The following is a 26,610-nucleotide window of genomic DNA, read 5'->3' as shown; positions in this document are numbered from 1 at the left end:
CAGGAAGGGAAAGGGAGAGAGAGATGTAGATACATCACATCATTATTGATTGGCTGCCTCCTGCATGCCCATGACTGGGGATTGAGACTGCAACCTGGGCTTATGTCCTGACCAGGAATTAACCTTTGACTTCTGGATTCTAGGTCAATGCTCAACTGATGATCTATGCTGGGGGTGGGGGGCAGCTTGTTTTTTGTCTCTCCATTTTGACTGCCTGTTTGGGTTTGTTCTATGTATTGGGTAGATCTGTTAGGATTCTCAGTCTTTTGGAGGGTCTCTTGTGCAGGGTGATGTCAGGCGGGTTTTGTGACTGGCCCTGAGTACCCTGTTTGGAGCTATCAACAACCCTTGGCTTGAGGTCTCTCCTGCTGGGGCTGCAAGTCTTTGGAGAGGATCAATATGCACACCAAAGTCTGCTCTTCCAAGACCTGGGCCCAGAGCAGATCAGGCAAAGACTCAAAGCACTCTGAGGTTCTTCTCTGGCTGAAGGTTGATTAATCTGATTTTCTTAATGAGCCTCATGCTGTAGAATTCCTCTGGACAGAGCAAGAGGTTTTCCAGCAGGGTGGGGCAATTGCTTCCCTCCTCAGGTAAAAGCAGGAAAATGTCTGCCTATAAAAGATGTCCTCTGCACAATGGGGAAATGACTCAGTACAGGAAACCAGACAGGTGCCTTCTGATCTGTATCTCCAGGTCCCACAAACCTAGATTCTCTTCACACAGCTCCAGTCCACTCTGCCCTTCCTCTGTTGAACCCAAGTTGAATGGCTGCACATGAAACTTTGTGCATTGGCTCTTTAAGAGGGTGCCTGCATTTCTAGCCATCACTCCCTGGCAGACAGAGACCTGGGAGCTTTATACAACCAGATGTTATGTGGGCACCTTTCTCAGTTCAGGTGTTTTTGGCTGAGAAGCATAGCCTGGGGTTTAGTCCCCAAGTCCTCAGTTGGAACCCTCCACAAGTGAGATATCCCTCTCGACCTTCACCTGCTGCCTGTGGGAGCCCAACCAGCCCTATCATGCCTTTGCTCTTCCTACCAGTCTCTATGCAGTTTCCACTCTTCCTCCTGGGGTATGAGAGTGCTTTCCAACACGTCTTCAGTTGCAATTGATTATAAAGGACGGTTTTTCTGTACTTCAGTTTTAATTCTAGTTTGGTCCAGGGAGAGTGTCAGTGTAGTTTCCAGTCAGTCTACCGCCATCTTCAATCTTACCCCTGGATTCTTTTTCCTTTCTGCTCTTCTGATTGGGCATTTTTTGCTTCTTCATATTTCAAATCACTGTTTTGATTCTTAGTATCCTCTATTCTACTGTTAATTCCCTACAAATTATTCATTTCAGTTACCGTAGCCTTTATTTCTGACTGTTGTTTTTATTTTTTTATGTCATTGATTATCTCACTATTTTCTTTAAAATTCTTACTAAGGTCCTCAAAATTCTCATTAAGTTTTTTAAACATCTTTATAACCATTTCTTTGAACTCTGTGTTTAGTAGTTTGTTTGCTTCCATTTCATTTAGTTCTTTTCCTGGAGGTTTCTTTTGTTCTTTCATTTGTAAAATGTTTTGTTGCCTCCACATTTTGCCTGCTTCTGGGTGTTTTTTACTTATTTATTTTTTTATTAGGTGGAACTGCTATGTCTCCTGGAATTGGTAGAGTGGCTTTGTGTAGTAGGTGTCGTGTAGGGTCCAGTGGCTCAGCCTCCTCAGTCACCTGAGCTGGGCCTTCTAGGTGCTCCCCTGTGTAGGTTATGCACACTGTCCTGTTGTAGTTGAGCCTTGGTTGCAGCTGGTATCACTGGGAGTAATTGACCCCAAGCCCAATAAACTATGAGGACCAGCTGTAACTATAGCCAAATAGCTGCTGTGCTGGAGACACTCTTATGGAGCAAGATTTACTTCAGTGGGGCTTTGGTGTTCACCAAGTCCACCCCTTGTGTATGTCACTCATGGATGTGGTAGGGTTGTAATCTGACATGGTCAAAAACTAACCACTGGGTTCACTGTATCTGAGGCCTCCTGAGAGGTGCAAAGTCAACCTCTGCTTGTTCCCTGCCCAGGGCCACCCAGCCTAAGCTACACAGCAATCTGTAGATGGCTGCTCCTTGTGTTGGGCTTGGAGTTGCCCAGGAGAGGCCAAGCTATGAACCAAGGCAGGCTGCTTCCAGTGCCAAGCCTGGGGCCACTTGTTGAGAGGTATGGAGCACACTGAGCTCAGATGCTGCTTATTAGAGATATTTTAGGAAAGTCCTAAGCCTGAGGTAGTAGAAACCACTTACATAGAAAAGCCACTGGAAATGACTGGATGAGCTGGGAGTGGTAGGGCTTTTAGGAATCACCAGGGTGGGGTGGAACCTGTGAGCCAGGTTGCTGGAGATTCAGATATAACATCTTGCAGGTTCTGTGGGGGTAGGGCTTTTCAAAGGAGTAATGGCCTCTGCCAGGTCTTCTGTCTGGGAGAAAGCTGCCTCACCAGTTCTCATCCTGATTCCAGGCAAGTTAGTTCCTCCCTGAATGTTTCAGGTTCCTTTCAAGTTGTTGCTCTGGTGCTGGAGCTCAGGGGGAATGAGTTCAAGTAAGTCAGTGTGCCAGCCCTTTAAGAGGAACTGCCTGGGACCAGCAGCCTCCTTGTCACTCAGCCACATCCCCTGCTGGGTTTTACAACCTGAAGTTCTGGCGACACCTCTTCCCACCACAGGAACTCTGGGCTGGGGTGCCTGATGTTGGGCTGGGACCACTTGCTCCACTGGGAAACCTCCACAGCCAAGATATCCCTCCTGGTTTTAAACAGCTCGACCCAGGTGTGGGACCAGCCTAGCTCTAGGATTCCATTCTGATACACCCTGTGTCTACCCTGTCTCAATATGTTTCTTTTTTAATTTCCTACTTGTAGGACTTCTGTTCAGCTAGATTTCAGGTGGTCCTGAATGATAGTAGTTCTATATTTTAGTTGTAATTTTGATGTGGTTGTGAGAGGCAGCGGGTACTGCATTTACCTACACTGCCAAATTGTTGTCGCTCCAGTTGCATTTTTTAATATGCTGATGCATCATCTGGTCTGCTTTCTTGTTTTACGTTTTATCTTGGGTTTGTCTGGCTTTAATGAGGTTTTTGTTATTTGTCCTCCAGACTTCATCTGTGCTTGTGTTTAGTTGGCACAAATGGCATTAACTGAGTCTTTGTTCTCTATTTTCTCAGGCCAGGGTGATTTAAAGTATGTATTCTCTGGTTAGGAAGGAGAGGTATAAAGTATTTTCTCTCAAGTGTTCTTTAGGGAAGATAAGGACTTGTGATTTACAAGCTGGCTGCAAACTGCCCAAATTGTTTGGCCTTGTTTAATTCTCTTGTCTCAGTTTTCCCATTCCACTTGTCCAGAAATTTTCCTAGCTTCCTACTACCATGCCACAGTTGGATTGCATTTCCCTTCACGTTAAAGTTGGGCATGGTCATGTGACTTGCATTGCCAAATGGAATATGAGTGAAAGTAATGTGCATTACTTCTAGGTTGAAATTTATGAGAATGTTCTCTTTCCACACAGAGGTGATTGGGGAAGTATGTGTCCATTACTGTCTGTTCCTGACAAACACACTTCCTTACCACCTTTGATTTGACATGTGTGATTCAAAAATAAAATTTTGTTGTATTAAGTCAGTGAGATTTGGTGGTTCATTTATTACCACAGTGTAATTTAGCTTGACCATTACAGTTCACAAACCTGGACATTGTGCTAGGCATAGTGGAAACCAGTACTAATAAAATATGTACCTTTACTTTAATGAGTTTACATTAAAATAAGAGAGGCAATGCGCAGAAAGTACCATTTGGCCTGTAAGTACAAAAGGTCAAATATTTATAGGATGCATTAAAAGTCATGGGAAGTATTGCTTCAGGTACAGTGGCCTGAATTAAGCATCTTTAGTAAACTACAGATATTTAATAGTTGTAAACGAATTTTTTTCAGTAGTTTCTATGAAACACTCAGAAAATTTTTTTATCATCAGAGTCATTCTTCTGGGTGCATTATATAAGACAAGAGTAAGAAAAAATGTTTTCATATTTGATATATAAATTTTCTCTGAATAAACTATTAAAATAATAATTTTGACATATTGATGTTAAGCCATTACACTACTTTTAAGGTAATAAGCTTCTGTGTGAAATTATGCAGTGAATTGCTCTGCTACAGGGCTTACTTTTATAACGATAGAATTGATATGTTATTTTCAAAATCAAATGCACTCAAATCCAAAGAAATCTAGAACACATATTTTGTCCATAGTTTGGTCTGAGTCTGCTTCTGCACAGATGAGGTGTAAAATCTTAGGTTAGTAACTTCATGTATCCAAGCTTTACTTTTCCTGTCTATACAGTGAAAGAAAAACAGTTCTTATCTTTGAAGCTTCTAATAACATTTCAGCTGTCAGGAATAACTTGTAAGACTTTGTGCACTGTGCTTTGTTCATAGTAGTCACTCAAGAAGTGTTTACTAAGTGATATTAATTACTATTATTATCCATTACATTTTGTCTTTTAATAACCACATTGTTTACTTATCTTTTTAAAGTTAAAAAGAAATAAATATTGACCAGTATGGGTGATTATTATTCATGAATAAGAAACAATTAAGGTATTTATTCTACTGCCATATCTCTGTGGGGGCATTTTTACCTAGCTACCCAACTTGGGGTCTAGTTACATCCCCTTCAGGGATAATAATGCAGCCTAATTGTCCAGGTAGAACTGTGTGTCCTGATTGACTGGAAATTAATAGTGACAATGGAATTTCTCAAAATGGCTCTTGCTACAGTTTATTTGTTTCGATGATATTGAGTTTTGAGATTACTTTTTTAATGCTATTGATACAGATATTTTCTCATTCTGTTTAATGACATTCTTATTCATTACATTTTAGACTTAGCCTGAAAATGGGAAGAGCTGATGGGGGAAGTTGGTTAGGCTCATTTTTTTGAGATTACGTCCTGATTCATTCTGCTGAGACAGGCACGTCTTATTTAAAATCAGCCCCTCTGAGGAGGGAAGAAGACAGCACTGTGAGTAGAAGCAGAGCTCCTCTGCTCCCAGCCATGGACTTTATTTACTCCTAAAATACTGCATAACCATCTTGAAAAAAACAGAGAAATATCCCTGGGTGGACATATTATGAGTAGTGAGCACTGAAGAAACATCATAGAGTCTGGTAAGAGGGGGGGCATAGAAAGAGGGAGTCCCCTCTGAAGCCTGTGCTGGGCTCTGAGCACCAAGGCTTAGAGGTTCCGAAGCTGCCTCCCCTTGAGAATGTGGACTGGCATTCAAAATCAGGGATCTCAAACCCAGAGTAGAGCAGAAGGGAAGGAGTTGCCCATGCGGAGGGCAGTGTCCCCTTGAGGAGGAGACGGCACATTCTAGTGAAACAAAATTTCTAATGGCAGCTGCTACTAGTGTCTTATGCTCAGGGTGCAGACCATAGGAAAGGCAGTCCCAAAGTGTGTGGAACCTTAGTAGGGACCAGAGGTCTGCACTGAGCAGCCACATACAGGGACATTCTACCTTCCTGTAAGACATTGTGTTGAGCCCCAGAAAGCATTTAATTTGTGTGGTATGGGGAAGGCAAAGAGAGCCTTTTGGCTCTGAGCTTCCAGTGGGGAGATTCTGGAAATTTTGACCAGCCCTGAGGAATGCCATGGTGGTGCACATGGAGCCACCCAGCTTTACTGAGATCAACAGTGGAGAGGAGCTGTGTGGAGCTGACTTTGCGTCTGCTCCTGCTGGGTGCCTTGTAGCTGGGGCAGTGGGACCTTGCAGGGTGGATTCTCTGCTTGTGTGTTGCTTTGTGAGTTTTTGAGTTTTTCATTGCTGAACTGACTTCCACCTTCCTGGCTTGCATTAGGCGAACAGACTAGCAAAAGCAAGGATTTGTTTCTGCATAGTAGAGTGTTTGAAATACATGCCTGGTACTACAAGCCAAGCAGATCTGGGAAAGGAGGGGTGAAGCATGCCTACCTCTCCACCCCCAACAGGAAAGGGGATGGTTCATCTCACTGAAGCTCCAGATAGACCCAATAGGGCACAGTTTTGAGGAGAAAAGGAGAACAGCTCACAGGATGACATTACAAGAACAAGACTCTAAGGGATAATTGTTTGGGAGTTGGAGGGAAAGCTGAAAACACCTGATGGGGACTGGGCAGGCAATGGGCTCACTGAAATGCTTTTTACTTGAACCCACTGAGCCCAGACTGATGAAACTTCCCATTCAGAAAAGAAAACAGATTGAAGTTAATCTGAAACTGCAGCAGACCAGTGTATGGGGAGCTAGAATTGGAGGATAGGATGGAAACTGAGAAGCTGGCTGTGGAGCAGGGACTAACTCCCTCACATTGAGTGCTTGACAGCAAAACCTCTAAGTAAGGGGAGTGATATCCTGAACTATACTAGCCATCCTGCACCCTAAAGACTCTGTAGAGGACTCTAGAGTAAGACCAGGCAAGTACAAGATTGTAAAATAGCTGACAAGAGGAGATGGTCCACAGAGAGCCTCAGGTCAACCAACTACCTAAGGACACCAAAGCCAAACTTAGACAGCTCCAGACATTGGCTGATACACAAGTACCTCCCAGGAGAATGGAAATAAGTATACAGAAGAGTGAGCCTCAGACAACATAAGCTGCCCAGAATAAATTCACCTGATTGACTTTCTTTATCCCACCCCCCTTAGGAAAAATATAAAGGAGTTCTTTTTTCTTTTTAAATTTTATAATTTTTTCTTTAATTTTTCAAAATTTTAAATTAATTTTTTAAAAGAATTTTGCTTTGCTTAACTTGTTTTTTATTTTGTTTTATTTGCTTTCTTTTGTTTTATCTTTGCTTCTACTACCAAGATTTTCTTTCTATTCCTTGCTCAATTGCTGATACTTTATCATTATAACCAATAACTTTACTGTTTTCTCTATAGCTTCCCCCATATCTCTTATTGGACTCCTTCCCTGACCTGGCTTTATCTCTCTACCTCTTCTCTTGATCCATTGGCATAACTTTTTTTTTCTTCTTCTTTTCTTTCTTTTGTTTTGCTCCATTCTTTCTTCCTGTCTTTTTGTTTGATTGTTAGTTTCTGTTTACCTGTTATTGCATTTTTATTTTTTCATTTTCAACTATTATCCTATTCCTATTGTTTCTCTTAATTTTTTGTTTGCCTTTCTTTCAGAATCTTTACTCTGTCACTTTTATCTCCCAATAGCTTTTCTATTTTTTACATTTTAGTTTAGTTTATTATTATTATTTTTTAAAATTTGATCAATATTAACAGTAATATACTTTTCTCTCTCTAGCTTTACTTTTCTTTCTCTCTTTCTTTTAACTTTTTTTTTCTTGCTTTAGAATTTGTGTTCTCCCTTCACTCTCCCAGTTTGATTTTCACTTGGGTTGTTCTCACTGTAATTGTCAAGATATTTTGTAAAGTACCCATTGTTTTGCAGAAGTTTAGTTGTAAATTGTCCTGCCTTGCCAGCACCCAGCTTACATAATGTGTTTACATGATGTGGTTGGGGCTGAGAGACACAGTTAACCCAACCGAGAGGAGAGCCCTCTCAAGAGCTGGTCAACAACAATCTACACTAAATCACAATAAGATACCCAAAAGGACCCACAAAAAGGACACCCCCAAAAGGGACATACCTAGAGCAAAGAGCTCAGAAGTATAAGGAAAACACACTTTTGGCCTCTAGTGGACTCACAATACAAAATCCTTCCCCCTAAGATTGGGAGACAGCAAATATATCTAATATATAGATACAAACACTAAGAGCCACCAAAATGGGGAGACAAAGAAGCAACCCCCAAGTTTAAAGAAAAGGAAAATTGCCAGAAAAATACTTTGATGACATGGAGTTAAGCAAGTTATCAGAAATAGAGTTCAGAGTAATGGTAATAAAGATGCTCAAGGAAATTAATGAGAACAATAAGGCACTTGATGACAAGTTTGAGGAACTCAGTGAAAACATGAAAACAGAGATACATATCATAAACAAAAACCAGACAGAAATAAAGAACACTATATCTGATATGAAATATACAATGGAAAGAATAAAAAGCAGGCTCAATGAAGCAGAGCATAGAATAAGTGACTTAGAAGGTAAGGTAGGAAAAAACCTCTCAATCAGAGCAACAAAGAGAAAAAACACTTAAAAAGCATGACAGTCTAAGAGCTTTGGGACAACATGAAGCAAAACAACATTCATATTTTAGGAATACCAGAGGGGGAGGAAAGAGAGCAAGGGACAGAGAACTTGGTGGAGGAAACAATTATAGAAAACTTCCCTATGCTGACAAAGGAGAAAGCCACACAAGTTCAGGAAGCAGAGAGAGTTCAAAACAAGAGGGCCCGAAAGAGACCCACTCCAAGAAACATCATAATTAGAAGGGAAATGTTAAGGAAAAAGAATATTAAGGACTGCAAGAAAGAGACAAGCAGTGACCTACCAGGGAACCCCTATAAGGCTTACATTGGATCTCTGAACAGAAATTCTTCAGGCCAGAAGAGAGTGGTATGAAGTTCTAAAAGTAATGAAAAGCAAGAGCATGCAACCAAGATTGCTTTATCCAGCAAGGCTGTCATTTAAAATTGATGGTGAAATAAAGAGCTTCCCAGACAACAAACAGCTAAAGGAGTTCAGTACCATAAAACCAGCATTGCAAGAAATGCTAAAAGGACTGCTCTAAGAAAAAGAAGGATTAGTGAGAGAAAAGAACAACAGTATAAAGGGAAAAAAATGCATTAAATGAGTATATATCAATAGTAACCTTAAATGTAAATGGAATAAATTGTCCAATCAAGAGACATAAAGTAGCTGAATGGATAGGAAAACAGGACCCAAATATATGCTGTCTACAAGAGACCCACCTGAGAACAAAAGACACACAGGCTAAAAGTGAGGGATGGAGTAAAATTTCCATGCAAATGGAAAGGAAAAGAAAGCTGGAGTAGCAATCTTTATTTGTGACAAAATAGACTTCAAAATAAAGACCATAACAAGAGACAAAGACGATCACTACATAATACTAAAGGGATCAATCCAACAGAAGGAAATAACCGTTATAATTATGTATCCATCCAATATAGGAGCACTTAATATGTAAAAAATTTCTTGGTGGACTTTAAGGTGGAGATCAACAGCAACCCCATCATAGTGGGGAACTTTAGAACCCCACTGTCATCATTGAACAGATCATCAAGACAAAAAATCAACAGAGAAACACAGACCTTAAATGACTCTCTAGACCTAATGGATTTAATTGACATTTACAGAACATTCCTTCCCAAAGCAGCAGAATGTACATTCTTCTCAAGGGCACATGGAACATTCTCAAAAATGGATCACAGATTAGGGCACAAGGCAAGTCTCTACAAATTCAAGAAGATTGAAATCATATCAAGCATCTTCTAGGATCACAATGCCATAAAACTAGAAATAAACCACTGTAAAAACATTAAAAAATATTCAAACACATGGAGGTTAAATAGCATGTTATTAAACAATGAATAGGTTACCAATGAGATCAAGGAAGAAATCAAACGCTTCTTGGAAAGAAAAAAAGAACACAAAATGACCCAAAATTTATGGGACACAGCAAAAGCAGTCCTGAGAGGAAAGTTCATAGTATTACAGGTCTATCTCAAGAAACAAGAAAAAGCAATAATAAACCATCTAAGAAAACAACTAAAAGTACTAGAACAAGAACAGCAAGAAAAGCCCCAACGAAGTAGAAGAAAGGAAATAATAAAGATCAGAGCAGAAGTTAATGACATAGAGACTAGAAAACAAATACAAAAAGTAATGAAATGAGGACCTGGTTATTTGAAAAGATAATAAGATTTACATACCTTTAACCAGATTCACTGAGAAACAAACAGAGAGGACCCAAATAAATAAAATCAGAAATGAAAGAGGCTACATAACAACTGACCCAACAGAAATACCAAAGGTGATAAAAAAATACTATGAGCAACTATATGCCAACTAATTGGACAACATGGGGGAAATGGACAAATTCCTAGAAGCATACAATCTTCCAAAGCTAAATCTAGAAGAGGCAGAAAACCTGATTGGCTAATAACAACTAATGAATTTGAAGCAGTAATCAAAAAACTCCCAGCACACAAAAGTCCTGGACCAGATGGATTTACAGGTGAGTTTTATCAAATATTCAAAGAAGAATTGACATCTATTCTACTCCAAATACTCTAGAATATTCAGAAGGGGGGAAAACTCCCAAACTCTTTTTATTATGCCAGCATTATCCTAACACCAAAACCAGATAAAGACACTACAAAGAAAGAAAATTACAGGCCAATGTCCCTGATGAACATAGATGCTAAAATATTAGCAAACCGGTTCCAGCAATACATGAAAAAGATCATAGAGCACGACCAAGTGGAAATTATTCTGGGGATACAAGGCTGGTATAATATCCATAAATCAATAAATGTGATTCATTACATAAACAAAATACAGGACAAAAATAATATGATCATATCAATAGATGCAGAAAAAGCATTCAAGAAGATCTAACACCCATTTTTGATAAAAACTCTCAGCAAAGTGGGAATAGAAGGAACATACCTCAACATAATAAGGCCATATATGACAAACCTACAGGCAGCATCATGCTCAAAGGTCAAAAACTAAAACCATTTCCCTTAAAAACAGGAACAAGACATGGATGTCCATTTTCACCACTCTTATTCAACATACTACTGGAAGTCCTTGCCACAGCTATCAGACAGGAAGAAAACATAAGGTATCCAAATTGGAAAGGAGAAAGTAAAACTGTCATTATTTGCAGATGACATGATATTGTACATAGAGAACCCTGTAGACTCCATCAAAGTACTTCTAGATTTGAAAAATGAATTTAGCAAGGTAGTTCTATACAAAATCAACATCTGGAATATGGTGGCATTCTTTACACCAACAATGAACTTTCAGAAAGAGAAACTAAAAAAAAAAATACCATTTACCATTGCAACTAAAAACTAAGATACCTAGGAAAAAATTAACCAAGGATTTAAAAGACATGTACTTGGAAAACTACAGGACACTGAAAAAAAGAAATAGAGGAAGATATAAACAAGTGGAAGAATATACTATGCTCATGGATTGGAAGAATTAATATCATTAAAATGTCCATACTATTTCAAGCAATTTATACATCAAATGCAATTCCTATTAAAATAACAATGGCATATTTCACAGATCTAGAATAAACATTTCAGAAATTTATATGGAACCAAAAAAGACCCTAAATAGTTCCAGCCATCCTGAGGAAAAAGAACAGAATGGGATGGATCACTTTACCAGATATCAAACTGTACTATAAAACCATTATAACTTAAACAGCCTTGTATTGGTACAACCCAAGGCATATAAAAAAATGGAACAGAAAAGAGGCCCCAGAAATAGACGCAAACCATTATTGTCAGTTAATATTTGACAAAGGAGGCAAGGGCATACAATGGAGAAAGGACAGCCTCTTCAATAAATGGTGCAGGGAAAATTGGACAGCTACATGCAAAACAATGAAACTAGACCAACAACATTCTACATATGCAAAAATAAACTCAAAATAGATAAAAGACTTAAATGTAAGTCATGAAACTATAAAAATCCTGGAAGAGAACATAAGCAGTAAAGTCACAGACATCTCATGTAGTGGAATTTTCACTGCTACATCTCCTAGGGCAAGAGAAACAAAAGAAAAAATAAACATATGGGAGTATATCAAACTAAAAAGGTTTTGCACAGCAAAAGAAATCAGCCTCAAAATACAAAAGGACCCCACAGCCTGGGAAAACATATTTGCCAAAAATGTATTTGATAAGGGGTTAATTTCCAAAGTGTACAAAGAACTCCTACTTCTCAGCAAGAGGAAGACAAATAATCCAGTTAAAAAATGGGCAAAGGTCCTGAATAGACACTTCTCCAAAGAGAAATACAGAGGGCCAAGAGATATATGAGAGAATGCTCAATCTCTCTAATCATCAGAGAGATGCAAATTAAAACCCCAATGAGATATCACTTCACACCTATCAGAATGGCTACCATTAACAAATCAACAATGATATGTGCTGGTGAGGATGTGTAGAAAGGGGAACCTTAGTGTACTGCTGGTGGGAATGCAAACTTGTGCAGCCACTATGGAAAGCAGTATGCAGGTTCCTTAAAAAATTAAAAATGGAGCTGCCTTTTGACTCAGTGTTCCCACTTCTAGGAATATATCCTAAGAATCCTGAAACCATAATCAGAGATAATATATGCACCCTTATGTTCATAGCAGCACAATTTACAATAGCTAAGATCTGGAAACAGCCCAAGTGCCCATCATTAGATGAATGGATAAAAAAGCTGATGGACATTTACGCCATGGAGTACTACACAATTGTGAAGAAGAAGGACCTTGTACCTTTTGGGACAGTATGGATGGACCTGTAGAATATTATGCTAAGTGAAATATGCCAGGCAGAGAGATACAAACATTATATGATCTCACTTATTTGTGGAATCTAAAGAACTTTATAAACTGTTGAAAAAAAATGATTCAATGACATGGAAATATGGATCTGACTGAGGAATCTCAGAAGGAGGGAGGAGGGCACGTGTGTGTAGGGTGAGAAGTTAACCAAAGAACTTATTTGCATATATGCACAACCCAAGGACACAGACAATTGGGTGGAGAAGGACTGGGGGCGGGATTGGTATGGTGTAGAACTTGTCATTGGGGAGAAAAAGGGACGTCTGTAGTATTTTGAACAGCAGAATAAAGTAAAATAAAATAAAATAATAAAATAAAATAAATAAAAGTAGCTCCTCCACCCAAGACACTTTTTGTTCCCCTTTTCTGCTTTACATTTTATTCCAATGCTCTTGTCATCACCTTACATACTATATATTTTCAATCATTAAATTTATTGGTGTGCTTGGTTAATTGCATCATATTAATCTCAACTGTACATTTCTATGATACATGATCTGCATTTTGCATTGTGTGCACACCACCCAAATTTAATGTTTTTTATGTCAAAATATATTTAGCCCCCATTACCCCTCATCACCCTCTACCCATTTCCCTCTGGTAACTTCCTTACTGTTGCCTGTGTCTATGACTTTCAGTTTTATATCCCACATGTGAGTAAAATCATATTGTTCTTATCTTTTTCTGACTGACTTATTTTGCATAGCATAATATTCTCAAGGTCCATCCATGTTCTTGCAGTGACGGTATTTTATCTTTTCTTATGGCTAAGTAATATTCCATTACATATATATATATATATATATATTCTTTAATTCTCTCTCAAAGTACACTTTGGTTGTCTTCATGTCTTGGCCACTGTGAATAATGCTTATATGAACATAGGAATGCATATATCTTTGCCAATAAATATTTTTGAGTTTATTATTATTTTAAAAGTTTTAATATTATTTTTTCATCACCATTTATCCCTTCTATGTCCTCTTCCTCCTCCACCCATCCCCTTCCACCTTCGTAACCACCACACTGTTGTCCATGTCCATAAGTTCTCTCTCTCTTTTTTCTTTTTTGCTCAACCCCTCCACCAGCCTCACCCTCCCCCCCCCGCTCTCTATCTATTAGTTTATCTCTATTTTGCTTGTTAGTTCAGTTTGTTCATTAAGTTCCACTATGAGTGAAATCACATGGTACTTATCTATGTTTTCAAGTTTTTAGGGTAGATATTTAGAAGAGGTATTGCTGGGTGATAAGGTAACTCTATTCTTAATGTTTTGAGGAACTTCCAGATTGTTTTTCATAGTCACTGTACCAGTTTACATTTCTATCAGCAGTGAATAAGGATTCCTTTTTCTCTACAACCTATCCAACATTTGTTATTACCTGTCTTGTTGGTAATAGCCAATCTAACCAGTATAAGGTAGTATCTCATTGTAGTTTTGATTTCCATTTTACTAATATCTAGTTAAATATCTTTTCATATATGTTGCTCATTTGTATGCCTTCTAGGGAGTCATGTTGATTCAGGTCCTATGGACATTTTTAAAATTAGATTCTTTGTTTGGTGTTGAGTGTATGAGTTCTTTAATATTTTGGATATTAACTCCTTGTTGGAGGTGTTTTTTGCAAATATCATCTCCCATTTGGTTGGTTGCCTTTTTGTTTTGTTGTTGGTTTCTTTAGCTGTACAGAAGTTTTTTAGTTTGATATAGTCCAATTTATTTATTTTTGCATTTATTTCCCTTGACTTCAGGGTGAAATTCATAAAATGTTATCTGTGACCAAGGCTTATTAGTTTAATATGTATGTATTCTTCTATGTAATTTATTGTTTCAGTTCTTATATTTAGGTGTTAGATTTTCAATTAATTTTTATACAGTGGGACAAACAGTAATCTCATTTCAGCCTTTTGTATGTGGCTTTACAATTTTCCCAGCACCATTTTTTTGAAGAGGCTTTCTTTTTTCCATTGTGTGTTTCTGGCTCCTTTGTCAAAAATTATATGCCCATATACATACATGTAGTTTTATTTCTGGGCTTTCAATTCTGTTACATTCATCTCTGGTTCTGTTTTTCTGCCAATACCATGCTGTTTGGTTATCAAAGCTCTGTAGTATAATTTGAAGTCACACAGTGTGATAGCTCCAGCTTTATTCTTTTTTTCTCTGAATTGCTTTTGCTATTTGGGATCTTTTGTGGTTCTACACAAATCTGATGATTTTTTGTTTTATTTCTTTAAAAAATGACATTAGGATTTTGATGGGGATTGCATTAAATCTGTATATTCCTTTGGGTAATATGGCCATTTTAACCATGTCAATTCTTCCAATCCATTAAAATAGACTATCTTTCCATTTCATTGTGTATTTTTCAATCTCTTTTAATAATGCTTCATACTTTTCAGTATATAGGTCTATCACCACCTTTGTTAAGTTTATTCCTACATATTTTATTTTTTTGGTGGCTATTACAAAAAATTTTTTTTTAATTTCTTTTTCTGAAGTTTCATTGTTAAAATATAGAAAAGCAGCAGACTTTTGTACATTAATTTTGTATTCCACAACTTGCTGTATTTGTTTATTGTTTCTAAAAGTTTTTTGTAGGAGTTGTTAGGGCTTTCTATAGACAGAATCATCTTATATGCAGAGTGACACTTTTACTTGTTTATTCCCAATTCGAATGCTTTTTTTTCCTTTCTTTTGCCTGATTGCTCTGGCTAGGACTTCCAGAACTATGTTGAATAAGAGTGGTGAGAGTGGACATCCTTGTCTTGTTTCTAATTTTAGCAGAAAATTTTTTAGTTTTTCACCATTGAGTATGATATTGCCTGAGGTTTTGTCACCTATGGCCTTTCTTATGTTGAGGTATTTTCCTTTTATACTTATTGAATGTTTTAATCATACGAGGATGTTGTATCTTATCAAATGCTTTTTCTACATCTATTGATAGGATCATATAATTTAAATGCTTTTTTTGTTAATGTGGTGTATTATATTTATTGACTTGTGTATGCTGAATCATCCTTGTGCCCCTGAAATGAACCCCAATTGATTGTGATGTATTATTTTTTTAATGTATTGTTATACTTAATTTGCTAAAATTTTGTTTAGGATTTTTGAATCTGAATTCAGCTGAGATGTTCATATGTAGTTTATTTGTGTTATCCTTGCCAAGTTTTGGTATCAGGGTTATTTTGTTTTTATAAATTGTGTTAGGAAGTACTGCCTCTTCTTCAATTTTTTGAAGAGTTTGAGAACGATAGGTTTCAAATCTTCTTTGAATGTTTGGTAGAATTCAGTAGTGAAGGAAGTTAAAGATGGTAGCAACCTGAGTGGAAGGTACACTGACACTCTCTTGGGACCAAAATGGAATTACAACTAAAATATAGAAAAAACATACTGAATAATTAACTGCAACTGAAGAGGAACCAGAGAACACCCTCATAACCAAGGAGGAAAATCAGAGACCATATAGAGACAAGTAAGAAGTGAGGAGGCAAGAGAGGCCTGGCTGGGCTTCTATAGGCAGCAGCTGAAGGTCCAGAGAGATATCTCAGATGTGGGGGGGTCCCACTGAGGACTCTGGGGCCTGAACACTGGCTGGGATTCCCAGCCAGGAGAACCAGAATTGAGAAAAATACCAACATAACATCTGGCTGTAAAAAGCAGCTGGGTTTCTGTCTACTAGGGAGAGGTGGCTAGAAATGCAGCCATCCTCTTAAAGAGCCAATGCACAGTTTCATGTGCAGCCACTCATCTTGGGCTCCAGCAAAGGGAGGGCAGAGTGGTCTGGAGGTTTGTGAGAATCTAGGGTTGTGGGCTCTGGAGATAGAGCTCAGAGGGCACCCCTCTGGATTCCTGTGCCAAGTCATTCCCCCACACTGCAGAGGCAGAAATTTACTTGGCAAGCACCTTTTGCATGAGGAGGGAGCAATTTCTACACCCTTCTGGAAAACCTCTTGCCTTACCCTGTGGAGTTTCTACAGACTGAGGCTCATTAAGAGACTGATACCAATCAGCTGTGGAGCTTCTACACAATGAGACTCATTAGGAGAATCAGATTAGTCAGCCTGCAGCCAGAGAAGGACCTCAGGGAGCTTTGAGTCTTTGCCTGATCTGCTTCAGGATCCAGGCCTTGGAAAAGCACACTGGTGTGCATCTTGGTCCTGTTCAACGACACCCAGCACCAACAATAGAGACCTCAACCTGAGAGTTGTTGATGGCTCCAGAGTATTTGGGGCCAGTCAGAAATTGTGTCTGACATTGGCCTCCACCAGAGACCTTCCAAAAATACTGAGTCCTAGAAGACCTACCTAATTCAGAGAAACAAACTCAAATAGGCACCCAAATTGGGGAGACCAAAAAACAAGCCCCAAATGAAAGAACAAAAGAAGCCTCCAGAAAAAGAGATAAATGAAATGGAGATAAGCAATCTATCAGATATACAGTTCAGAATACTGATTGTAAGGATTCTCTACAGCATGAAAAAGATATGGAAAATATGAAGGAAATTAAGAATTACATAGCAGAATAAAGAATACATTGGAAGGAATAAATAGCAGACTAGAGCAAGCTGAGAATTGGTTCAATGAATTAGAAGAAAGGGCAGAAAAAAATCACTCAATCAGAGACCACCCCAAAAAAATAAATTAAAAAACAGGAGGATAGGTTAAGGGATCTGTGCTACAACATGAAATGTAACAAAATTTGCATTATAGGAGTACCAGAAGGGGAAGAGAATAAGAAAGGGGCAGCAAACTTCCCTAATCTGCTCAAGGAAAAAGTCACACAATTTCAAGAGGCACAAAGTGGCCCAAGCAAGAAGAATCTAAAGAGGCCTACAGCCAGACACATCATAATTAAAATGCCAAGAATTCAAGGAAAAAAGAATATTAAAGGCAGCTAGAGAAAAGCAATCTGTTACCTACAGAGGAGCTCCCATAGGCTGTGAACTGACTTCTCATCAGAAACACTATAAGCTAGAAGGAAATGGCATGAAGTATTCAAGGTAATGCAAAACAAGGATCTGAAACCAAGATTACTCTATCCAGCAAGACTATCATTTAAGATAGATGGTGAATAAAGAGCTCCCCCTCAAAAAAAAAAAAAAAAAAAAAAAAAAAGGCTAAAGGAGTTTATCACTACAAAACCATCATTACAGGAAATGTTAAAAGAAATACTGTAATTAGAAATAAAAATAGCGAGAGAGAAACATAAGCATAAAGAATTAAAATGGTAATAGATAACTATCTATCAATAATAATCTTAAATTTAAATGGAGTAAATGCTCCAATAAAAAAACAGGGTGGCTGAATGGATAAGAAATCATTACCCAAATTTATTCTGTCTACAAGAGAGCCACCTCAAAACAAAAGACTCATACAGAATGAAAGTGAAGGGATGGGAAAAATTTTTCCATTCAAATGGAAATGAAAAAAAAAAAGTGATGGTAGCAATACTCATTTCAGGCAAAATTGACTTCAAAATGAAGACCATAACAAGAGACAAGAAAGATCACTACATAATCCTAAAGGGGTATACCCACCAAGAGGATATAACCCTAACAAACATATATGGACCCAGTATAGGAGCACCTCAATCTATAAAAAGACTTCCAGAGGACTTTAAGGGAGAGATTGACAGCATTACGGTCATACTAGAGGACTTTAACACTCCACTGACTTCACTGGATAGGTCTTCCAGACAAAAATATTAACAAGGAAACAGTGACCCTAAATGACACACTAGATCAGATGGATTTAATTGACATTTACAGAACATTCCACCCCAAAGTTGCAATATATACATTCTTCTGAAGTGCACATCAGTAGATGAGTGGATAAAAAAGATGTGGTACATTTACACAAACAGAGTATTATGCAACTGTAAAAAAAAAAAAAAAAAAAAAGGATCACTTATACTTTGGGACAGCTTGGAGGAAACTGGAGAGTTTTATGCTTAGCAAAATAAGCCAGTCATAGAAAGACAAGTGCTACAGGATTTCACTCATATGTGGAATGTAATAAACAAAAGAAACTGATGAACAAAATAGATCCAGAGACATAAAACTGTGGAACAGACTGAAGGATCTCAAAGGGAGGGTGAGGGTGGGGAATTGTGTGGAGAGAGATTAATCAAAGAACTTATATGTTTATAAGTATAACCCATTGACACAGACATTGATATGGGGAAGGTTTGGGGGTGGGGTGGATGAGGTGTGGAGGGGATCAGTGGGGAGGAAAAGGGGACATCTCTAATACTTTCATCAATAAATATAATTTTTTTAAACAAAAAGAATTCACTAGTGGTCATCAGTTCTTAGACTATTATTTTTTTAGGTTTTTGATGGTTATTTCAATTTCCTCACTGTTGATCAGTCTATTTAGATTTTTGAGTTCTTTAAGATTCAGTCTAGGAAGGTTGTATATATTTCTAGAAACTTATCCATCTCTTCTAGTATTGAATTTGGTGGCACATAATCTTTCATAGTATTCTGTATGATCCTTTGTATATATGTGATGTCTGTGGTAACTTCTCCTCTTTCATTTTTGATTTTTTTTTATATGAGTCGTTTCTCATTTTACCTTAGTGAGTCTAGCCAAGGGTTTGTGAATTTTATTAATCTTTTCAAAGAACTGCCTTTTTTAATTAATTTTTTTTGTTTAATTTTTTGTTCTCTATTTCATAGATTCTGCTCTAATTTTTATTATGTCCTTTCTTCTGCTGACTTTGGGTTGCTTTTGGTCTTCTTTTCCTAGTTCTTCAAGATGTGATGTTAGGTTTTTTACTTGAATTTCTCTTATTTCTTGAGATAGGCCTGTAATTAGTGGGAACCCCACAGCTGAGATATCCCTCTGGCCCTTCAGCTGCTGCCTGTAGGAGCCCAGCCAGCCCTCTCATGCCTCTGCACTTCTTACCAGTCTCTATTCGGTCTCCACTTTTCCTCCTTGGTTATAAGGGTGCTCTACAGCTGGCCTTCAGTTGCAGTTGATTATTCAAGGTGCTTTTTCTATGTTAGCTGTAATTTCATTTTGGTCCCGGGAGAGTGTAATGTAGCTTCTGCTTAGTCCGCAGCCATCTTTAATCTCTCCTAGGCCTGTAATTATATAAACTTTTCTCTTATTACTACTTTCCGGCATTCCAGAAGTTTTGATATGTTTTATTGGCATTCTCATTTGCCTCTATTGATCTCATCTTTTGATCTTTTGATATCTTTTATTTCTTCTGTGACCTAGTCACTTTTTGGTAGTATGCCGTTTAATCCCCATGTACTTGTGAGCTTCTTTACTTCCTTTTTGCAGTTGGTTTCTATTTTCAAGTCATCGTGGTTAGAGAATATATTGGTATAATTTCAATCTTCTTGAATTTGCTGGTGCTAGGTCTGTGATGGTCTATCCCTGAGAATGTTCCATGTGCACTGCAGAAGAATATATAATCTGATGTTCTAGGATGAAAGGCTTTGTAAATGTCAATTATGTCTATTTGGTCTACTATGTCATTTAATGCTGATATTTCTTAATTTTGATTTTCTGTTTTGGATGAACTGTCTAGAGCTGACAATGGAGTATTTATGTCCCCAACTATAATTGTGTTTTTTCAGTTTCTCCATTTTAGCCATTAATATTTGCTTTATATATTTTGGTGCTTCCTGATTGAGTGTATATATACTGAGAAGTGTTATTTTTCTTGATGTAATATATTTTTTATCATTATAAAATGTCCAGTTTTGTCTCGTTACCCTTGTAATCTAGAGATTTATTTTGTATGGCTGCACCTGCTTTTCTCTGGATACTAATATTTTTTTAAAGAGTCATTTTCCATCCTGCTACATTGAGTCTGTCTTTTCAGCTTACATGTGTCTCCTGATATTAGTACATGGTTGGGTTTGTTTTGTGATCCAGTCTGCTACTCTGTGCCTCTGAATTGGTGAATTCAGTCCATTTACACTTAGGGTAACTATTGATGTATGAGAATTTCTTATAGCCATTTTATATTTTGCTTTTCGGTACCTCTGTACTTCCATTGGTTCTTTTCTTTTGTGTTTCCATCTGTTGTTTTTGTTTGGTGGTATTCTATATATCTTTTCTCTACTATCTCTTTTTTAAGCTATGTGTCTCAGTTTTATTTTGTTTTTGTGTGTGGTTACTATTAGGTTTATGAAAAAGAAAGTTTCATACATACAGTAGTCCTTTATCTTTTGAATGCATTTGAGCTCCATCTTCCTTAGCAAATTCAGACCTTTACCCCTCTCCTTTTATTTTATTCTTTTTGTGTGTGACAAATTATCCCTGTTTATGCTGTACATTTTATTGTAATCTTATTCATAGTTTTATGACCTTTTTTTCTTTATTTCAGGTAGAATAACGCCCCTGAGTATTTTCTGCAATGGGAGTATTCTGCTGATAAATTCCCTCAGTTACTGTAAGTCTGGAAAAGTCTTTATTTCTCCTTCATATTTAAAGGATAACTCTGTGGCTCTGGATGGATGACTCAGTTGGTTGGAACATTATCCCATACACAATAAGGTTGTGGGTTCAATTCCTGGTTTGGGCACATACCTAGGTTGTGGGTTTGGTCTCACAGCAATGTTTCTCTCTCTTTCTCCCTTCTTTTCTCTTTGAAACCAATAAAAACACACCCTCAAATGAAGATTAAAAAAATAAATAAAGGATAACTTTCCTGGATATATTATTCTTGGCTGGTAATTTCTTTCAGTAGTTTCAATATTTGATTCAACTCTCCTCTGGTTTGTAGAATTTCTGCTGATAAGTTCTTTAATATAGGTTTTCCTTTATAGGTTATTTTCTTCTTTTTCCTAGCTGCTTTGAAAATTCTTCGTTTGTCATTAATTTTGACATTTTGAATACAATGTGCCTTGGAGAAGGTCTCTTTGGGTTGAAGTAATTTGGTTTTCTGTTTGCTTCTTGGATTCAAGGATCTAGTTCTTTTCATAGGTTTGGGAAGTTCTCATAATTATTTGTTTGAATATGCTGTCTATTCTTTTCTCCATTTCTTCTTCTTTTGGTATTCTTATTATTCTTATATTTCACTTTGATGGAGTCAGATAGTTCTCATAGAGTTCTTTCTTATTTATTTATTTATTTATTTATTTATTTACTATTTATTTATTATCAAATCTCTCTCTGCTTTTCTATGCATCATTTCTAGATATCTATCTTTAGTATCATTAATTATTTTCTCTATCTGGTTTACTCTATTTCTCATGCTCTCTAGCTCAGTTTTGATCTCTTTTATTGTGATCTTAAGAATTTCTTTTTGGTTCTTTTTTAAAGTTTTAATTTTTTTGATAAAGTACTCTTTTATTGTTGTCTATTAATTTATTTAATGATTGCTTTAAATTGCCTATCTGTATTTTCTCACATCTTGTTGAGTATTTTCAGAACTACAATCTTGAATTCTCTCTTTTCTGTCACATATTTCTATGTGTTTAAGTTTGCTTGTTGGAGGTTTTAAAATTTTCTTTCTGAGTTGCATTGATACCTTGGCTATTCATGGCATTTAATGGATTCCTTCTCTGTCTAGGAATCTATGTGAGTGGTTCTTCTCTAACAGGTTAATATAAAAATACTTAAAATTTTTTTTCCAGTATGTGGCACCAAATCACAAATTTTTTAGCTCTGAGAAATCCCAATGCTGACCTGTGCAGCATCTCTGTATGAAGTCAGTGTAACCATAATGCATTGTGGTGGGGTGGGCCTGGAGGAACTCTGCAACCTTATTTGTTTGCCTTCCTAGTAATGGTGACCTAGGACCTTGGCAGCATCCCTACTGTGCTACCACTTGGGATCAGTCACAGAGCACACCCCTTGCTCAGGGAAAGTAGTGATTCTGTAGTACCAGTTATTAGGTTTGTAGATAATGTGTTCCACACTCCAACACAAAGGGTTCTGGAAGACTATGGGGTGGCAGGGCTCCATGGCTTTGTTTCTCTGTCTGAAATTCCAACAGCACAACAACTGTGGAAGCACTCAGTGCTGTGTCCTTGCCCAGGTCTCTGGGCTCAACCACAGCTTGTACTACACACTCTTGCAGGGATGCCCTCTGAATCCTTCTGCTCCTCCTAGCTGAAAGGAGCATCAGCCACAACTGGGTTCCTCCCCTGTCCTGGCTTACCCTTGCTGTGAGGTCCTGGCTGTGGGACTGTGTGGCTTGTCTCAGCCCTTCAGCCTTCTTGCCTCCTGTTTGTTCCTGCTTATCCACCTTCATATGAGTCAATGTTCAGATCTCTCAGGTGTACCTGTACATTAAGCGGGTAATCCTGTGTTAAGTTATATCTGTTCAAATTGTTTTAACTTCAACTGAAGAGACCAAGGGGATCTTTCATGCAGCAAATTGTTTTATCCTATATGTTTTCTTATTTTATCTGTTGTGTGTTTTCCTTACCTGTTTGTAGCTTCAAACAGGCTGTTGAGGACCAGGTAATGATGACAGTGTCTGACATTGGCATGCACCAGAGTGCCTCCCTAGAGGCCCAGAATCAACACGCCAAACGGCCAGCTTCAGCCCACGTCAGAGCAGGATCTAATAAACTTCACAAACAGCATATCAAAAGGGAGACCACAGCAGAAGGCAATAAACTCTGCTAAGATGAACTCTGCTCTTTTCCTTTTCTTTCTTTCTTCTACTTCTTCTTCTTCTTTTTTTTTTTTTTTTTTGGTCACTGCCTGCACTGCAGCTTACATCTCATGGTTGGGGTTGAACCTCATAGTCAGCCAGCCTGAGGGTTGTTCCCATGCATTAACAGGCCAGCAGCAATGAAGACTCAGTAACAACAAGATGCCCCACATAACCCACATGAAGGACATTTTTTAGAGCACCCAGATCAAGAGATCAAGGAGACTGCACCACTGGGTCTCATAGGACACCTAATACATAAGACCATCCCATGAAGACTGGGAGTCATAGCAGCCAAAATGAGGAGACAAAGAAACAGACCACAAGTGAAAGAACTGGAGAACTCTTCAGAAAAAGAACTCAATGAAATGGAGGCAAGCAATTTATCATCTATAAAGTTCAAAAGTGATTATAAAGATGCTCAAGAAACTTAGTGAGAACTACAACATGAAAAGTGATGTAAAAACCATGAAAAAGAACCAGTTAGAAATGAAGAATACCATATCTGACATCAAGAATACACTGGAAGAAATAAAAAGTAGGTTGCATGAAACTGAGGATTGAATTAGTGAGTTGGAAGGTAAAAAAACACCCAATCACAGAAACAAACAGAAAAAAGAATTAAAAACAATGAGGACAGTTTAAGGTACCTTTGGTACATCATGTAGCATAACAACATCCACATCATAGGAGTACCAGAAGGAGAAAGGGGAACCAAGGGATAGAGAGCCTATTTGAATAAATAATGACCTGCAAAATCCCAAATCTAGTGAAGGAAAAAGACACACAATTCCAGGAAGCACAGGGGATCCCAAACAAAATGAACCCAAAGGGGCCCACACCAAGAAACATCATAATTAAAATGATAAAGTCTAAAGACAAAGAGATAATCTTAAAAGCAACAAGAGAAAAGCATTTAGTTACCTACAAGGGAGCTCCAATAAGACTGTCAGCTGATTTATCAACAGAAACATTTTAGACCAGGAGGGATTAGCATAAATATGCAAAGTGATGAAAAGCAAGGACCTAGAACCAAGATTACTTTATCCAGCAAGGCTATCCTTTAAAATTTAAAGATAAATAAGGAGCTTCCCATACAAAAAATAAATGCTAAAGGAATTTATTACAACCAAGCCAATATTATAAGAAATGTTAAATGGCTTGCTTTAAAAAAGAGGAGAAGGAGGAGGAAGAAGAAGAGGAGGAGGAGAAGGGGGAGAAAAGAAGAAGAAGAAGAAGAAGAAGAAGAAGAAGAAGAAGAAGAAGAAGAAGAAGAAGAAGAAGAAGAAGAAGAAGAAGAAGAAGAAAGGAGAAGAAGGAGAAGAAGGAGAAGAAGAAGAAGAAGAAGAAGGAGGAGGGGGAGGAGGAGGAGGAGGAGGAACAGAGTTAAAAGAATAAAATTACAATAAATACATACCTATTAATAATCACTTTACAGGTCAATGGCTTAAATGCTTCAATCAAAGGACATAAGGTGGCTGAATGAATATAAAAGCAAGACCCATGTGTATGGTGTCTACAAAAGATATACTTCAGAATGAAAGATACACACAGATTAAAAGTAAAGGGATGGAAAAAGATATTTTATTCAAATAGAAATGGAGGAAAAAGCTGGGGTAGCAATATTTATATCTGACAAAATAAACTTTAAAACAAAGGCTGTTTTAAGAGACAAAGAAAGACACCATGTAATGATAAAAAAAGCAATTCAACAAGAGGCTATAACTTTGTCATACATTTGTGCATTCAGCATAGAAGCACCTGAACATGTAAAGCAAACCTTGATGGACATAAATGGAGAGATTGACAGTAAGGACTTGAATAGATGCTTCTCCAAAGAGGACATACAGATGTCCAATAGATAAGAAAAAGTGCTCAACATCACTAGTCATAAGAGAGATGCAAATTAAAATTACAATGAGATATCACCTCACACCTGCCAGAATGGCTATCATCAATAAATCAAACAACAGATATTGGAGAGGATGTGGAGAAATGAGAACCCTAGTGGTGAGAATGCAGACTGGTTCAGGCACTGTTGTAAATAGTATGGGTTTTCTTCAAAAAATTAAAAATGGAACTGCCTTTTGACCCAGCAATCTCAATTCTGGGAATATATCCTTAGAATCCCAAAACACAAATTTAAAAGAATATATGCACCTCTATGTTCATAGCAGCACAATTTACAATAGCCAAGATCTGGAAACAGTCCAAGTGCCCATCAGTAGATGTGTGGGGAAAAAAGCTGTGTTACATTTACACAATGGTATACTATGTGACCATAAGAAAAGGAACTCTTACCTTTTGCGACAGCATAGATGGGCCCTGAGTTTTTTTATGCTAAGTGAAATAAGCCAGTCAGAGAAAGAGAAAAAAAAATATGATCTCACTTATATGTGGAATCTAATGGACAAAATAAAATGACAAATAAAATAGAAACAGAAACTGGGTGCATGGAACAGACTGACACCTGTCAGAGGGGAGGCAGGAGGAGGGACTGGATGGAAGAAAGTGAAAGGGTTAGCCAAAGAACATATATGAATAGCCCATGGACATAGACAACAGTGCGGTGATGACCAAAGGGAAGGGGGGACATGGGCTGGGTAGGGACAGGCAAAGGCAGGGAAAATGGGGACATCTGTAATAGTGTCAACAATAAAACTATAGTTAAAAATAAATAAAAGTAATTTAAAAAATAAATGCAAGATAATATTTTAAAACTTATTTTAAAACTTATTAGTTTCCAAGGGCTGCTGTTACAAATTACCATGAAAGTTTATTCTCTCAAAGTTCTGGAGACCAGAATTCCAAACTCAAGCTGTTATAGGTGTAGGCTCCCTCCAAAGACTCTGGGGAGAATTAGTTCCCTTCCTCTTCTAGCTTCTGGTGGCTCCAGGCATTCTTTAGCTAGTTGTAGCATCAATCCAATCTGTCTCTATGATCACATTGCCTCCTCCTCTTTTTGTCTCTCCTCTATGTGTCTCTTGTAAGGACACTTTTCATTGGATTTAGGGGTCACCTGGATAATCCAGGATGATCTTCTTATCACAAGATCTTTGACTTAATTTTACATGTGCACCCTGTTTTCAAATAATGTAACATTCACAGTTATCATGAATTAGGATGTGGACATATCTTTTGAGCGGGGGTGGGGGCAGGGGATGGGGGTGGAGGTGGGGGGTGCCATTCATGCCACTACAGGAAGTAAGCCAGGTGATCTTGTAAGGAGTAAAGGAAACAATAAGATATCCCTTGGAGATCCTGAAGATGCACTTTATACTGAGTCAGTGGTCCCTACAAACAATGATCCCATAATACTATAATAAATAATATAATAATAATAGCAGCCATAATTTATGGAACACTTGTTATGTGCACTGTTCTAGCTAACTTTACAAGCATCGCCTAAGCTAATTCAATAAGCCTTTGAGAGATGTTTATTGTTGTTTTATAGATGA

The 26,610-nt window shown here is 37.7% G+C and overlaps 1 protein-coding gene across 1 annotated transcript in view; it reads left to right on the top strand.

Moving 5' to 3' along the window:
- The window catches only part of HECW1 (HECT, C2 and WW domain containing E3 ubiquitin protein ligase 1), a 578,356-nt gene that overhangs the window by 49,717 nt on the left and 502,029 nt on the right, over positions 1-26,610 (top strand). The window contains exon 2 of the mRNA XM_016212519.2: positions 20,873-20,938. The gene's annotated coding sequence lies outside the window, so the exon portion shown is untranslated. The remainder of the gene's footprint in view (positions 1-20,872; positions 20,939-26,610) is intronic.

This window comes from Miniopterus natalensis, chromosome 10, assembly GCF_054644295.1.
Source record: "Miniopterus natalensis isolate mMinNat1 chromosome 10, mMinNat1.hap1, whole genome shotgun sequence".
Classification (NCBI taxonomy): Eukaryota; Metazoa; Chordata; class Mammalia; order Chiroptera; family Miniopteridae; genus Miniopterus; species Miniopterus natalensis.
This window is presented reverse-complemented; position numbering and strand designations above follow the sequence as displayed.